This window comes from Pezoporus occidentalis, unplaced genomic scaffold, assembly GCF_034315485.1.
Source record: "Pezoporus occidentalis ecotype Australia unplaced genomic scaffold, CSIRO_AGI_Poc_V1 ctg260, whole genome shotgun sequence".
Lineage (NCBI taxonomy): Eukaryota > Metazoa > Chordata > Aves > Psittaciformes > Psittacidae > Pezoporus > Pezoporus occidentalis.
In genome coordinates, this window is record NW_026914503.1 from 477,178 (window position 1) to 494,652 (window position 17,475).

General features: G+C 40.2%; 1 protein-coding gene and 1 long non-coding RNA gene across 2 annotated transcripts in view; one reads left to right on the forward strand and one right to left on the reverse strand.

Annotated features, from left to right (window-relative positions):
- TJP2 (tight junction protein 2) overlaps positions 1-17,130 on the reverse strand; it is a 62,975-nt gene extending 45,845 nt beyond the window's left edge. Inside the window, exons 1-2 of the mRNA XM_062624073.1 lie at positions 16,944-17,130; positions 4,266-4,386 (exon numbers count right to left, since the gene is read on the reverse strand). The gene's annotated coding sequence lies outside the window, so the exon portion shown is untranslated. The remainder of the gene's footprint in view (positions 1-4,265; positions 4,387-16,943) is intronic.
- Positions 8,168-14,053, forward strand: LOC134166432 (uncharacterized). Its single transcript, XR_009965876.1, has 2 exons — positions 8,168-8,305; positions 13,546-14,053. It is a non-coding gene; the product is annotated as an uncharacterized LOC134166432 (long non-coding RNA).
- Positions 17,131-17,475: the final 345 nt, after the last annotated feature.

Sequence of the window (17,475 nt, forward strand, 5' to 3'; positions counted from 1 at the left end):
GAGTCATGCAAAACCTAGGACGTATCCCCGAAATTATCTAACGCTACTGTGAGTGAAGCAGTTGTGCTGCTTCCAACATCAGCAGAGGGAACAGCCATTTAACACTGCACTTCACGATGCAAATTTAAAACAAGCAGCTGCCTCTCACAGTTACCCCTGCCAACTAAGTATGGCTATTTAGTAACTTGCCTGCAGCAACCAAGATTGCTGGTTCTCTCCAACAATTCAGGATTCCCAGTGATTCAGGTTGTCTCTGCCTCCTCCCCACCGTCAAGCCTTTTAACTGGCCACGCTAACAAAGAGGGTGTTTTGTTTATTGTTGGGTTGTTTTGTTTTATTTTTAAATGTTAAAGTTCAACACTTAGTAGTGCTGCTACACAGTACCACAAATAGGCAACCTCCTTAAAAAAACTGAGAACGGATTTCGACAAGAGATACTGGGAATGTAGGCTGCTTGTTCAGTTGTGGAACTGTCTGTACAGAGATGTCAGTTTTGCTTTTGTTTTTACGCAACTGTTCATGATCCTCTGATGAAAGGCACTGTAGAAGTTTCTAAAAATACCATGTTGCCAAACAACCTTTCCCCCTTCCCTACCAGGCAATCTCTTTAGACTACTGTTTTTCATCAGCCTGCAGAATCACACAAGTAAATCAGCCCAGTCCTACTTAAATGATTCATAAATCCAATTACATCTGCTTCTCTAGGTAGTAAACGGGGCTCTAACAGATTTAACATTCAGGATTAGAGGATGTGTAGGTACCTGACCTCTGACTCTCAAACTGCTCAGGAGCTACATATGGTTCAAACATGGAGCTCTCCACTGGCCTTAAGCACACATATGGCACAGTAATATCTGTCTTGAGGGGACTGAAGAATTGAAGCCATGAATACTATCGCTACAGTTGTTTCCATGTGTAGAAGTGAATGCCTTGGAGTGCTACCAAGATGGTGCTGACAGGAGACTAAGGAGATGCAGCCAGGCTCTTAACAGCGCTACGTGGTGGGAGGATAGGAGATTACAGGCAAAAGTTCAAACAGGAGAAGTTCAGATGTACGTAAGGAGAAAAAAATTTCCCCATGAAAGTAGCCAAGCCAGGGACCCAGTGCTGAGAGGTTGTACTGATACTGTCTTGGCAGGTTTGCAAACCCTGGCTGGCTGAAGCCTCAAGCAACCTGTTCTAATCTAACAGCTGACCCCATTTTAGGCAAGAGGTTGTGCTAGAAACCTCCTGAGGTCCCCTTCCACCTGAATTAGCCTATCATTCCTGGGTTACTGCATGACTCAGGTGCCAGCTTAAAGCAGAGTGACATGTTCATTATCCAGCCCCTTGTCCCCACTTCCAAAGTACAGCTTGTACCTATGCAGCTTGCAAGGTCTGGTATGGTGGTCATCTCTGGCCTAGTGTAAGGATGTACAGCTATACACACTTTCCAAGTTTCAAAGCAGCAATTCTAAGGATGTTATTTGAGACAGCACAGATGACCCTGGAACAGAGACCAACATATACAGCATGCCCCACTTCACGTAATTTCTTCTGGGGTAATCAACAGTACAAGATCCTCTCTGGCTCACATGGACACCTATTTTGATGTTCTCATTTTTATTTTTTTTTTGTTAAACCTAGACATACAGATTTACCTAGACACTTCAACAAAATTTAAAACATGCAGACAAACACTGTTATATGCTGAACAACTAGAAAAAGCACTAGAGATAGTAACAGTATGAAATACAATAATATATTTTTTTCAAAATCTACTAGGTCTCATACATCACAACTTTATTCTGCTAAAAACAGAAGAATGCTTGTTCTGTTTGTTGCTACTTTGCAAAGTATATGTGAGTTAGAAAACACAGCTGTATAGCACATTTCACAGGATAGATAGAAAGTAGTGTAAGAATATGCAGAGGTGTTTGGTAATAGTCAATAAAAACTATAGTGGGGTGAATAAGAAACACAGTCTATTTATTCTAAACACATTTTCACCTGTACAATGTTTTAAATTACACTGCAGTGTCTTAAAAACTAAACTGATAAGGCAAGCAAATGAAATAGCATGACTTATTGCTAGGGAGTGAAAGAGGCACTTAACAGTGACTCTAGAGTACAGGCTATGAAAACTGAGGCAACTTTCTCTGGCACTTTGACCTCTATTAATTTAAGAAGCTAAAAACCCCCTAATATTGCTGTTCTAAAGAACGAAATAATGAAGTCGTTTAAACAGGTCCAAATCACACAGGTGTGTACTGCTTTTCTCCTGAACACCATAAAAAATTGCATATTGACACTTGAAAGAAAAATCTCTTCCCCACCCCCAGCTTGCTCATTTTAAACAGAAGGCACTGCACTGAGCACATTCTGACTGAACATTCATTTTGCTTACATCTAATTTCCTTCCCGTCTTCTCCATGCTTCTTGACTACTCTTTTCAAGGCTGTGAAACAATCCTCTGCTTTAAGCAATTTATGTGCCTTCCCTCACTTGAAGTCAAGCCCTACCACATCAAAAACATTACCAAGTTAAGTAACCAACTGTTACAGCTCAAATTAAGGTAACACAGCAAAGAAAACAAAGATCCCCATTCTCATGGAGATCATTATACTTATTAAGAACAAGCAAAAGAATAGGCAGAATACACAAGACATAACATACACAAAACTTTCCTGTTAATTTTTTCTGATACCGAGGTTAATTTAAAAAACAAAGCTCCAGACAGCAGTTCTTCAGCCAACTTAGTCCTTCAGAACACTAAATCTGTCCTTCAAAGCTCTGCCTCTCTCCATCCTATTTTACTGGCAAACTTCCTGCTGACGAGCTCGTTAAGAAACAAAGCAGTTCTGCAGCCCTATTCAGTAATAGCAAGGTCCCAGACAGAGGTACTATGCTCACTTTTGAGTGCTGTTTTTCAGGAAGGACTGAAATGAGCTGGTCAGAGTCCAAGGGAGAACAGTGACAACAATCATCAGAGAAAAAGCAGACAGACACAGCCATTCACTCAACAGTTCCACAATTCCTGGGGGCTCACAGGCAAGGTGTTTAGATGCAGCTTTACTAGTATCTACTAGAAGATACTTAGTTCTGGAGTTTCTTTCGCTAAGAGTTAGTCTTGCAAGTATCCACATTCCGTGGTATAAGGCTGGCATACCATACTGTATCCTTTAAAGTTTCTCATTTTGAGGGGAGCTTGCTGGAGACTTCAACTGGGACACTGCTGCCAGGCTATGCTTCACTAATATTCTTGTATCGCATTTTCCCATACACAGTGCCCTAAGTGAACAGGGCCTGTTTGTTTGTTATTTGATAGAATGACTTTTTTTTCCTCCTTTTTATCATGTCATTAGATTTGGATTAATCTCAAATTAATATTTGGATTAATCTAAAATTAATAAATCTAGCATCCTCTCTCCTCAATCCCAGAACACTGAACTAACAGATAAGTAGATCTGATTAAGTGTATCACAAATTAGACAGTACAAATGATTTCCACATTTCAAAGTAAATTACTAAAGCAGCAATAGCTGTTAATCTCTCAATAACAGAAGTCAATTACAGCTCTGTGACACACCACCATAAAAACCTTTAGCTCTCTTAAAATTGTCATCTGTTAATGACTTACAAAAACAAGCCAAGCATGTTTCACCAACACATAAAACTAAGGATGCATTTAATATTCTCTCTGGGAGCACTTGAGGAGGTTTCTAGAACAAAGTTAAGATGCCAAGAGGATTATATTTACCTTAACTATACACTGTAAGAAAATATGCAGCAAAACAACTCTCCCTGTGTGTGGCTATTCTGTCTCCCAGGACTCCATTGAGTCACTAAGCAATTCCCATTAATACTACCCTCTGTGCTTGAATTTATTTATCCCCAAATCCATGCTAAATATTTATATTTGCTGTGGACATCACCATAGATTAAATCCATTCTTTACCAGTGCTTAACTAAGAAATGAACTAGTACAGTCCTGTGCATTATTATTTGCATAACTAGCAGAATACCGAGTTCATTGCAGGAGTCTCTCCTCCTCTGGTGGCCTGTTCTACATCACAAAGCTTTCAGCAAATGTGCATGTGCTCATTCTAATTAGTCTGGGAGTCCGAAAGAATTAGCTCCAATTTCAGTATATTACTCTATTAATCACAGTTTCTTAAAAACTTTTAAAAACATAGCTAAAAGAATTAACATTCTGGCTAGCACATGATGAGAATCTGTTGTTTTAAACTAATGGCCAGTTCTAACTAATGCAACTTGACTAGTACCTTCTGAGGAATGACGATTTTTGAATGTCTCTGTCTACTCTCTGTGAGATGCTTTGGGCTTGATGTACAGCTCTGCTCCCAGTCCCACTCACAAGGAGATGGCAGTGCAGTAGTTTGCTCCCTGAAAAACAAAGTTTCATTTCAGTAATATATAATCATAAAAGAATGACTGTGAAGCCTGGGACACTGAAGTCCTAGATACAAAGAAGATATAAAATACATGTCCCTGATTAGTTTAGCATGCTTTATTTTCCCTGGGAATCAAGTGGAAACAGTGCTTAAAGAGAGGAGATGATACTCAGAAATATCTACACTTGCAGCAATGCTGCAAACTTCCATTCAATCACTATCCTCATGAGGCATTCACACAAGCCTGCACACCAAGCAGCAATGCATTTTTAGTCTTAGTGCGATGGCTTAGTTTGCATTGAATTGTACAAAGTTAAACTAGTAAGAACATTATTCTTACTGAGGTTATGCTCAAGATACAATCAGATACATGCACTCTGTTACTTCAACTGGCAACTTAACAGTTGCAAAATGACAGAAAAGAAGCAATTCCCAATGTAATTTTCAATTCCTTCCCTTGCTCAGGGGCCTCAGCTACCCCTCTTCTGTACAAGCAGTAAGTTAGCTCCATTCAGCATCCATGTCACAGGGCTCCTCCTCCATCCCATCCCTTGTCCCAGCCCTTGATTATCCCATGTAGGAAAACAGAAAATGGATGGTTTAACTAAGATGAAAGAACTTTTGACAGAAATAGAAACAGAAGCCGATGGTTAGGGTTTGCTCCTTGGGCTTTGTTTTTAAAATAAAACAAACACGCATCTTTATCATATGAATTCCTCTCAAAGAACACCTTTCCAAAGTCTTCCATCTTCAAAAGCATATAGCCAGACTTTCCTGGAAGAATATCTTAGCTGTACTTGTAACAGGCTTGTTTTAACATTTTTTTAATCTCCAATGTATATGCTTGGCTTTGGTTTTGGGGTGTTTTGACTGTTTTTTTGTTTTGGTTTGGTTTTTTTTTTGGGGGGGGGGTTTTGGTTGGTTGGTTTGGGTTTGTTTTTTTTTTGGGGGGGGGGTTGGGTTTTTTTTTGTTTGTTTTTTGTTTGTTTTTTTCTTTTGGGGTGGTGGTGGTGTTTGCTTGCTTCTTTTAGTCTTGTTAATACTCCATTACCCATTTATAGATAGCAGGAGAGCCATAAGAGAAACTGAAAGAATTCTGCAGAACTTCACCAATTATCTGCAAGTCTACCCCACATTTTATTGATGCATCTTGTGTGCGGCACCCCCTTTTTCCTGAGCAAAATCATAATGAGGTCCAAGATTAAAAAAGCAAACTTAAAACTTCTAAGATATTTTTAAAATTGTATTTCATTGCAGATTAACTTCTTAAAAACTTAACAAATGTAAGCACCTGCCAGACATCACACTGGTGAAGCTAGGAGGTCTTTTCCCCTGTCTGCTGCTTCTGCCAGCATAAAAGCATCTTTCTGAAAGTAATCAACTGCTGTTTTAAATCAAGGCATGATTTCAGAAGTCACACCACAAAAGAATGCTTAATACGAGTTTCTGTGAACAATAAAGAGCAGCAAGAGCTATACTGTATATTATGAACAAACATCAGCTTTATTGTTCAGGCTGTGCATGGAACACTATTCTGGAAGCTGCAAGAAAGTTACACAAGCAAGCCAAATCCAAACTATTCTGCCATCATTTTGCCCCTGCATGTAGATGCCCAAAGTTAAGAAAATTGATTTGTCACAGAAATCTCATCACTATTCCAAGGAAAATGGAAGTAGAAACCCCCCACACACACACTTTGTAATGCCTTTTATATGGAAATGGAAAGGAATGCCTTAGCAAAACAAAGTATTTGCCTTTCTGGCTTTCTTTAGCACCTTAGTCTGGGTTTTTAATCAGAATTTTCACAACTTTCAAGAGATGGCACTGAAGCTAGCATCACACTATTTTTTTTTATTTTTTTTTTTAATTTTAAGAGATGACTAAGAGAAATAAAGGAAGCACATGGGTTAAGCATGCACCTGGATTTATGCAGTGGGATAATGACAGATGAGGACTTCTATATCCTACATTCAGTATTAGGCTTTGGCAACTGCCTCATGTTTTGGGTTTTTTTCCAACACATACACACTTTTAAAACACTTTTTTTTTATAGCAGCGTGACAGGGTACCTCCAGAAGTCAAGCAATAAGCTGATGTTTAGCAAGTGAGTTATTAATTTGCTTGTTCCAGTTATACAGAGTAAGCATTCTGCAGCTACAAAAAAAAGAAAAACAGCACTATTTCTTCAACCCACAGTTTACCACAACTGTTGGTTACCAACCTCTAGTTCCCTGAAAGTTTTAATGAAAACATAAAAGGGATCCCTATTACAGTCCAATGACAACAGCTTTTCTGCTTTTCTGAAATGGCTGGAATGGCAAATCCAAACATAATCCACATACATCTTGACCAGTTTGGAATTCCAAGTGTGCACAGCAATCACACTAACTAAACCCCTCCCTTCCTGAAAGGAGGGAGATGCCCGATTAAGCATGCTGGAAATAAATCCAAATATTAACAGGGTAGTGTCTTTTGCACTTTTGATACTGACTTACACTCAGTAGTAGATGGAAGCCAAGCAGTCCCAGTCACAAAACAAAAGAATAATGAATACTACAGTTAATAAGTTTCATTTTTAGACAGCTTGTTTCAAGCTGCAACTGTGGCCAAACAAACCTACTTGAAAACAAAGAGGAATTTTGCAGGAATGTACTATTACTTTCCAAGCCAGCTTCTCAAAGCATCAAGGGCAGTCATGTACCATTTAATCAACATGCAAAGAGTGGCTGCAAAATTCAAACAGATCGGCATGTAGATAAGTTACATGAAACAATTAAAGGAAGTCACAGTCTAGGACACTCCAATGTCCTGTGTCCAAATACATTATACTAAGAACCCCTTTTAATGGACAGATTTTTAACAAAAAGCCCTACAAGTACTCATTAACACAGTATCAGAAACTTAGGATCAACTTAAAAAATACTTGTATTCATAACAGGCTGGAAACTCTTGGCATCAGCGTATTTTCTAAACTAGTTTTTGTTGTTTTGGTGATAAAACTAGCAAAAAAAATCATATAGTGAACTGCATTTTAATTGCTTCTACTGTTGCTGCCACTGCTAAGAGGAAGTGCTCTTGTGGAAAAATTACAGGACAAATCTGAGTTCAGTTACAGCCAAACAGTCAATGTTACTTCTTTGAAGTCTTACTAAACATAAAACTATTCCAAACCAGCAGAAACATTAATTGCGCTTGAACAAAACCCTCTGACATTTTGCACTCCTCTGCAACATCTGAAAACCATTCTAATGTACAACAAAGAGACTAGAAGGGCTGCGGAGAAGTAGCATCATCTATTGATGCTACTTATACAGGAGCAGGTGGGAAAGAGCGACAATCCCCTTTCACATGTGTAAGTTTTTGAGAGAAACCTTTGTGAACAGAAAGAACTGTCCAAAGCCTAATACTCAAGCTGTTTGGTACAAGAAAGCACTCTCAATTTTTTTTAACAAAACCAGAATGCTTGGTATTTCACATTTTGAACAGCAATAGCATTAATTTACTTCTCTCATAATAACTGAAGCTTTACTTTAGGGAAACAGTATTCCTAAATATGATGAACTCCTGCTTCCTGGCAAAGAACAACAGTTGCGTACACAGAGAAAAGTGGTCTTCCACTTTAAGAAGGTGCTAGCTTTGTCACAGACTCAATTACGTATTTCTTAAATGATGGTGAGGGGGAACACAGATGTACGTACATCAAGTTAGTAGTGAACAACAAACACAAAACACCCATTTAATTTTCATTCTGAGTATACACCTACTTATCCTTTCTGTTCTTTAGCAAACTTCTGATTTGGAAACAACACGTTCTCCTACTTATTCTACTGGTCAAGGACGAGAAGTACACATAAATCTCCAAAGAAACCACCAAGATCAACCACAACTGAAGAAGATACACCATTTGGAAGGTACAAAAAAAAGGTTAAATGTTTTACAAATGACTCAACTCTCTTCTGCTAACAAGTTTTAAAATTGCATGATTTGAGGTGAGGACAGGTTTTCCCATAGCTACATACCGATTGTTTTTTTAGCACTTACCCTGGATGTTGCCACAGATTTGCATGTCTACCCTCAGGAAGCAGTTCCCTCTTGTTAAGGGGAGTAATACCTATTGCTGCTTCTAAAATAGTTATGTATTTCTTGTACCGCATCCTGCCTCTCTCAAGAGTTCCACCACGCCAAATTATCATCCAAATGTAGACACTGCAACTGAAGTCATGCCTCTTCACTTATCTGAAGCACTTATCAATGGTGCTTTTTAAAACACGCTGCGAGTCTGAAGCAGAAAAGCAAAGCTTTTTCCTCTCCCAGGCTTAGAGACTTATTAGGAGAGAGAAACCAAAGAAAAACTCCTACCAGATTCCCCAGAAACGTCACTGTTACGTAACTGAATCTTTGAATAAGACACTAATGAAAATGATTGAGGAGACAATCAGGGTTCTAAGCCTGGCCGGATAATGCACACTCTCCAATTGACTAATCCTTTGCTAAATCTCCACTGTCTATAATCTTTCAACTGCTAATGGAGCACTAGGTAACTCCTCTGTAAAATCTGACCAGAGAATAAGAGAGATGTGCACAGAAAACTTGAGACTGTTTTAGACACTGTGATGGACAACAACAGGTTGTTTCAACTTTTCTCCTCAGCACCACGAAGCTCTGTACACTGGAAGTGTTACAAGAGATTTATCTGATCTGTTCAGAAAAGGCATGGACAAATTTCTTTATGTGGCTTGCACAGCATTATGAAAGACAGAGACTTCCATTATGATGCCTACTTGTCATTCAAATATGCCTCACACAATGCCAAAAACACTTCCCAGGTCAAAATCGTTCTAGCCATGAGGTAAGTAATTGTACATGCCAAAGACCTCAGGCAATAACTACGAAGGAGGAGACAGATGTACATGCTGAAGTAACAGTGACATTTGGGAAATCCTGCAGTACTGTGAAACTGCAGTATTAAGAGAGACGTACTTGACTGCAAAAAGACTAAGGAAATTGTGTTGTAATGCTACTTAGATCTGAGATAGTAAGATATGAATGATTTATATATATATTACATAAATACTACATACTTAAGCAGTACTATACATAAAAATGTAAAAAGAACAGATAGGATAGAAAGACTGAAGACTTCAGCCACAACTCCCTCTGTGAACCGTGCATTTTAATTATTCCCTAGTATTTTGTCAGGCGTATCTCTATTTCTGTTAGGGTGACTTAACATTCTATGCTACTTTAGAAATGGGTAAGATGAAACCCACTAGTTTTCATTACTTATTTGGTAGAATATTCAGCTTCTGCAATATCTGTATACCACTGCAGGTCCTGTATTACTTACAATCCTGTGTTACCTGTATTTGGTGTTCAATATTCATTCACATTTGTAGGTTAACATATGCACACATGGAACTATTTCAAGTTATTACCAAATAATAATTTGTGAGACTGATCTTGGAAGAGCAAAATAAAATCAAGTATCTTTTAGATTCACAGGATACCAATAGAAACAACTGTCAGAGGGGAAAAAACTTAATTTTCACCTACATAGCTGCATGCTGGTATGTAAGGAATATACAGTCTGAAAATGCAGTTTTACTTGAAACACAGATTTTTTTTTTATCTATATGAGATTCAGTCTTTCCTCAGAGTCAGTTTTGTTATCAAGATCAGTACTGCCATAATTTCTCCTATGAAGTTTTGGTACTTCTTTCTTTCCATCCCTCCTCTCCCATGTAACAATGTTTAACACTAAATTTTCCTCTTACAGATCTAATTAACAGTTCTTGCAAAAACTTTCCTAAAGTATTTTTCAAAACCTATGCAAAGTCTAAAAAGCATTCAGCGCAGCTCTGGTCCATCTTTTGTCTCTCTGCGCAAAGTGTATAAATTCTTACTAAAATAGGTGCCCCACAACTGCTCTTGTACACAGAAAAGCCAAGCTCACACAATAAGCACCCATTACATCCAAGCACTGCTTTTGATTAAATTGTTCATGGAATCTCCTGGTATCTAGAGGGGCTAAGACTGACTCACAGTTTATCAGCTTCACAGAATCATAGAATGGTTTGGGCTGGAAGAGACCTTAAAGATCATCAAATTCCAACCTGCCCTGCCACTACACCAGATTGCTCAAGGCCCTATCGAACTTGGCCTTGAACACTTCCAGAGATGCAGAAGCCACAACTTCTCTGGGCAACCTGTGCTAGTGTTTCATCACCCTCATAGTGAAGAATTTCCTCTTAATATCTAATCAATGAAATAACCTAAAATGGAGTACGTGTTTTCAGTTACGCGATTACCCTGCACATCTTCATCTTACAAAAATCAGATTGTAACTGTATTGTCCGCAATCGAGGTTTGCATACTTTAAATTCACAGTAAAACAGGACACATGCTCTAACACAGCAGACCTTGCACCAGCATTCATAGAGGTTAGGGTTGGAAAGGACCTTAAAGACTACCCAGCACTTCTCTGGGCAACCTGTGCCAGTGTCTCACCTGTCTTACTGAATATTTTTTTTTCCCCAATATCTAATCCAAGTCCTCCCCTCTTTCAGTTTAAAACCATTCCCCCTTATCCTGTCACTACAAGCCCTTGTAAAAAGTCCCTCTCCAGATTTCCTGTAGGCCTCTTTAGGTACTGGAAGCTGCTCTAAGGTCTCCCTGGAGCCTTCTCTTCTCCAGGCTGAACAAACCCAATTCTCTCAGCCTGTCTTCATAGGACAAGTGCTCCAGCCTCCTGATCATCTTCACGGTCCTCTTCAGGACTTGCTTCAACAGCTCCACATCCTTCGTACGTGGTGGCTGTTCAACTGAACTTCCTTTTGCTTTATTTGAAAACAGAAACTCAAAGGTGCTAGTACATCCCTTGTTAGATAAGGGTGGCTTTTGCAGAACTAACAAAGTCTAAAACACGCAGTCTTCCATTGCTTCCTGTTGGGGAGTTACCATCTACTCCCCTTCTGGCTTTGTATTTTTTCAGGAAGAATGGACACCAAGTTTTATTGGAAAGAACACAGTGTAATTTTCCTATCTGGGAACACAGAAGTGAACAAACATCTGAGAGTTAAGGTGTAAGAAAATATTTGTGTCAACCTCAGGAATTCACGTTCTTCAGCCAAATTTCAAAAGACAACAGTAAGAAACCACCCCATAGTTCAGCTAAGAAGATTCTTGGCTTATTCACTATATTGGTATCCTCCACTAACCTTTTTCCCCATGAATCTCTCACATTAATTACTAATCAGTTTACCAAACACAGAAAAAACAGTTACATGCATTTCTACGAAACAGGTACAGCGCATTGTGGCAACATGCCATGAGGCTTCAAGCACTTGTCATGGCCTTACCAAGCTACACTGGCTGTAGGGAAACAGGACTCCATGAAAACTGCCAGCTTGTCTTTCTCTGTTCCAAAACTCCCTACTCTTTTCTGTGCTTCCATAGCTGAAACAGCAAGAAAAACCCCACAAATGTTTCACTCTTGGTACAATGATTTCAAACCAGCTGAAATTCTACAGATGACTTTTGCAAAGCAATTCTGAAGTTTCCTTATTTTCAGTCACCCTGTAAAAATTGTAAATTCAATTACAGTGGATGGTTTGGAAAGCAATACATATTTCCAGGAATGGGGAAAGAATGACAGAAACTCTTTTCTGAATTAAAGAAACATTTACGAGATCAAAGCAAAAGCTGCCTTTTGCTCTAATCCTTGACAGATGAAAACAGTCATATTCCCTTAATGAGATGTAGAACATACTTCATGTAAACTGATGACAGAAGCATGATCACATCTTTAGTCACTTTGGACTCACCCACAGAGGAGACAACCATTGCCCAACATAACCACAAATTACTTTCCATCTTTGGAAGGTGACAAAATCCTGCTCTTTCTCATTTCTCAAAAAAAAAAAAAAAAAAAAAAAAGATGTAAAATGTACAGACCAAAGGACTTTTTTATGAAGAAAGCAAAGGAAAAAAGTTCTCCTACATGGTTTTTCTCAGGTTGCAAGAATAACTATGACAGACAGTTGTTAACTTCCAGAACATATGTGCCTCATCTGGGCCATATAGCTAAAAAACAATGAAAATTAAAAATCAGTCAATACATATGTCAAGCTTGATCCATTGAAACAACCTTGAGACAAAAGAGCATCAAGGATGAGGCTGGGGGCATGGAATGGGAGTGATTTCATGGAAAGAGAAGGACCTGGAAACATCTTTCACACAGCATCACAGGTTGCAGTTGCTTTTAGCCCCTCCTTAAGAGATTGCCCACTGCCTGAACAGTCCATATGCTCCTGGAGATTCTCAGAATCAGCTTACACAAAGTTGTTTTAAGGAGGCTAGAGACACCAGCAGTCAAATCTGCTGGCTATTAAGCAGAGCTAGATGATGAAGCAGATGTTAGAAAAGAGAGAGCAAGCCAGACTACTGACAGCCTTGCTATTAACAGTGATGCACAGGAGAGATAGATTTAGGGGTTTTCTCTAATGTCTCTTAAGGGGGAGGGAAAAGAAAATGAGAGAACCAGGGGGGGGAAAACAAGAAAAAAAAAACCAAACAACAAGGCAGCAAAGCAAGTAATAAATAGCTCTAAGAAATATGCAAAACCTTGGTTTAGATGAAGCTGAGCCAGTATTGAGTTCAGGCTCAGTTTACCAATACAATGCAGGCTGATGTTAAATAATTAGTTTTATTTGACAGTAATGACAACAAAACACTTTGGGGAGAGATATTACTAAGCCATTCTGAGGAAAAATCCAAAATGGCCCAAAATAACTGAACTCATACCTAGCTTAATGAAAACATAGCCACACCTAACAAGACATCCTAAATCTGACATTTCACATGCATATAGACCACACCTGAGATAATCTCCATACCATAATATGCACTGAGAAATAAAAAGAAATTTCTCAAAAGCAGTTTTGCTTTTTGAGGAAGCTGGTGCAAGACAGAAGCAAAGACAATAGCATACAAATGGAGCAGGCATTGGGGAAAACCAGAATAAAAGGGGATTTATATTTTTTTTAGCTTGCACACTTACTGGCCTTACTACCGTATCACACAGTATTTTTGTAAATCATTTTCCCGTTACACGTGAAAACACAGCACTAATTGAGTTTCATTTTCTTCCTAGATCAGAAGCCATGGTTACATGTGGATCCAACACTCAGATGCACAATGACAACGCTGACCTCAATTCAGGAAGATTTAGGTAGCTCACGTTTCCTAAAAACAAAACCTGCAGCTGATGAATATACACCAGTGCAGATGCCATATAAGATATCAGACCAAACCTCTCACAGCTCACTGGGTTGTTACCAGGCTTGGATAATAAACATTCTAAATACATTCACATCTGAAAGGGTCACATAACACTGGACAAAAAGGAGTTGCCACAGTCTGTGTTCTCATTTAGAACAGAAATCTACAACACTCCCTAGCAACAGGCACTTGCAGAAAACAATTATTTGAATCAAAAGAAAATAAAAACCACCACCAACAAAGCAACTAAAAAACGACACAAACATTAATAGTCTAAATTGTGAAACTATGTGGTCTTTACTTCTGCATGAAGTTGCTCAATTCCTATACTGCAGTCAATACCTGTGTTGATTATACAATATTTAAGTAAAAAAACAAAACCACCTCAGCCCTCTACTGTTAAATATAGGCTTTGTTTGGCAATACACACACACACACACACAGAGAGATAATATTATTAAGTTCTAAATCACAATTTACCTATTCAGAAAATAAAAATTCTGGGGCAGGACCAGGATAACCCTGGTACTGATAAAAGGACAATAAAGAGCAACAGTAGGCTCCAAAGGCTCTGGGACAAGAAATAAGCATAGCTTACAACGCAGCAGAAATACACATCTAGTACAGTGCTGCTCCTTCTGAGGAAGAGGATGGTTCAGGTAACTGAGAAAAGCACTCTGCCCGTGAACAACTCTATTCTGTCGTAGAATCTGAGAGAGAAATCTGTGTAGAAATTAAACCTCAGTACTCATCTGGGAATTTTCAAATAACTTCCTTGGTCATGGGACTGAAACTGAACCTTTAACTGTGATAGACAACATGCACTGCTGTGCATATGACAGCACAGCCACACAAAACCAGTCAACCTCATGCTGGGGCTGCAATCTCTTTGGGTGAGTAAGTCACCATTCGCAAACATTCTTCACTATGGCAAGATCCATACTGAAGACAGGCCTTATAATTATGCCCTATCTGCTTATTGCCATAAATGTTTGTTTTACATACAGATTATCTCACTTTTGAGGGATCTAGTTCTAAAAATCACAGAAATTCACTGCAATTTGGGATTAGGATTCACAGACATTATGTAGCTGATGTCAAGTAACAATTGTCAGATTCAATATATTTTTTATCAGCAATGAGTATTTTCATACCTGTTTGAAAATAAATCAGACTTGAAAACATCTAACCTCCATAAATTGTAGCTGTTATACCATGCTTGCTTTCCCCTTAGAATTAGATAGGTTCCAGAATTACTACAGCAGGATGAAACTGATGCAGCCAAGGCATGACAAAAGTTACACCGCCCTTGAGAATGTAAATACTGTTATTTCAGCAATTAAGAGAGAACAGTCTTGTAACAAGAGATTTCTTTTACCCTACAAGGAAGTTCTGGAGACAGACAACGTTGGTAACTGTTAAAACACACACACAAATGCTATCTGCCATCAAGATTTGCTCCAAGTTAAATGCAGCTTTGAAGTAATCCTGAAATATTAGGCCATTCCCCAGTTCAGGATTACTATGATCCAGGAACTGTCTGATGCTTTCAAGCATCCAGGTTTTCATGATCTAGGAACTTTCTGATGTGTTCAAGCATCCAGCTTTTATAAAGGTACAAGACATCCCATTTTGTGAACCATGACAGTGCCTAAACATTATTTTAATTGCTAGAAAAGATCTCCTGGTTGTCCTTAGAAGGCACTGAACCAGGAAAGTGGGGATTAAGCAATCAAAAAAACGTATCAGACACTTAATTACTTTGATGCTTCATTCTGAAGAGCTCTGTTGAGATTATAGTTCATGCAAAGTATTGGGATCATCCTAACCCATCATAATTCTCAGCACTCATCTTTGGTCTCACAAAACCATAGTGTAGTGGCTCTGAGAACAGCAGCCTTTACTGACACTGTGATACAGAGCAATGAAGAATGCAACTGAAGGCAGAAGCAATTCCTCCAAGCCAGAGTGACTTCCTTTTGCAAAGGGAAGAGGAGTCACTACCACTACCTGAATGCAGTATTCAGGGCATACAAGATGTTTGCATATAACAGCCTGGAAAGCAATTATAACAGTAAACTCACTGAAGAGTCAAATACATGCAAAAGGCTTCCCCTGATGAAAGCCCTCATAAGCACTAGGTTACACTAAGTATAAATCTTACCAAGTCTAAATGGCATACAATGCTTACTAAATGCATTTCAAAGTCTCTTCAAACAGCCTGGTTATCTAGCAATGAATATCAATTTACACAAGCAAACTTCCCATGCTGTCCAGTACCTGATCCTTGCTATGCAGGCCTCATGGACCCTGACAAGGGTCAGAGCTTGGAAGAGTTTACAGACAGATCCTTAATATTATTAATGCTTCAGAAAGAAAAGGAGCTATTTTATCAGTTATAGCACGTTTGTTTTCTTCTCTCTGAACCACAGCTGAATCACAGTCCTAAACCTTTAAAATAAAAGGCTGCTGAGCAAAATAAAAGGTGAGTCATTTTAATTTGTTTCAAACGATCCCATCTTACAACTACAGCCAAAGGTTAAAGCAATGAAGACCTTTGTTGGCCTCTGTGGGAGCACAGCTGTGGGGCTGAGAGCTTTCAAACACCATCCTAGCTGTTGGGTTCAACACCAGGTTATAAATCAAAGCCAGGGAGCAGATTATTCAGAGATTCGACCTGTTTAAAGTGAGTTATTATTAGAAAGCAACATTGGAGGTATGGAAGTTTTCAGATAACCAATCTGACAGATGAGTGTATGACTCTTGCACGGGTATGGTCAGGCAGCATGTACTTTTTCACACCGGAAAAATACGCAGAGGACACAGGTTTCAAGTAGGCGGAAAGTAAGGGCAGAGCTGCCTAATAACGCCAGCACATACCACTGGTCGATCAACCTTAACGCTCCACAATTCAAATCTAATGTACCTGGGCTACAGCACCGCAAACAAGGCCGACGCGAAAGCACTTTAAGGAGCGATCGAGCATTTGGCCCCTGGAACTGCCCGTTCCTTTGTTTTACGGTTCCCTGTTAACTTGAAACTTCCCCTGACCCAGTTAGCCAAAGCCCAAGGCACGGCAAGAATCCACTCGGGATGTGCCAACACACAGACTTCAGCCATTCTGTGTATGAGAAAGGCAGACACGACCCCCCCCGCCTCCGGGTGTGCACCGCTCCCGAGGGTCAAAACCGGGGTAACACCGCCCCTGATCCCCCGGTGACATCGCTCCCGCTCTCCACGCAGTATCGCGCTCTCCCAGAAAGTACTTACCACGGGAAAAGTCACCGAAAGCCGCTTAATCCCGTTAGGAAAAGCCTATCCCCGGCCCAAACCCGCTTGTTCGCCGGCTCCAGGGGCGCTCCAGGAGTTTGGAGGGGGGGCCAATCCGGGGGGAGTAAGCGTTGGGAGCGCAGACGCCGCTCCGGCTCTCGCGGACAAAGCGCGTCCGAGGAACCAACCGAGCGGGGGCCAGACGAGCCCTGAGCACACAAAGGAGGGAGCGGGAGAAGTCCCGCGCGGCTCTCCCCGCAGCGCGGCCCCTGGAGCGTGGAGCGGGGGCAGCGGAACGCCGCACCTGCCCGAAGGGAGGGATGCAGGGGAGCGGCGGGGGGGGGGGGGGGGGAGGCAGCTCGCGGGGGTACTCGCCTGCTCGAGGAGATCGTCCCGGTGTGGCGGCGGGGCGTCTGCCAACTGGGAGGTCCCGAGAGGCGGCCCGGCGCTGGCACTGCGCGCCCTACGCTACCCTCAAAGGTCCTCGCCGCTCTGAGGGCTGTCACAGCGGCGCCGACTCCTAGTGAGTACA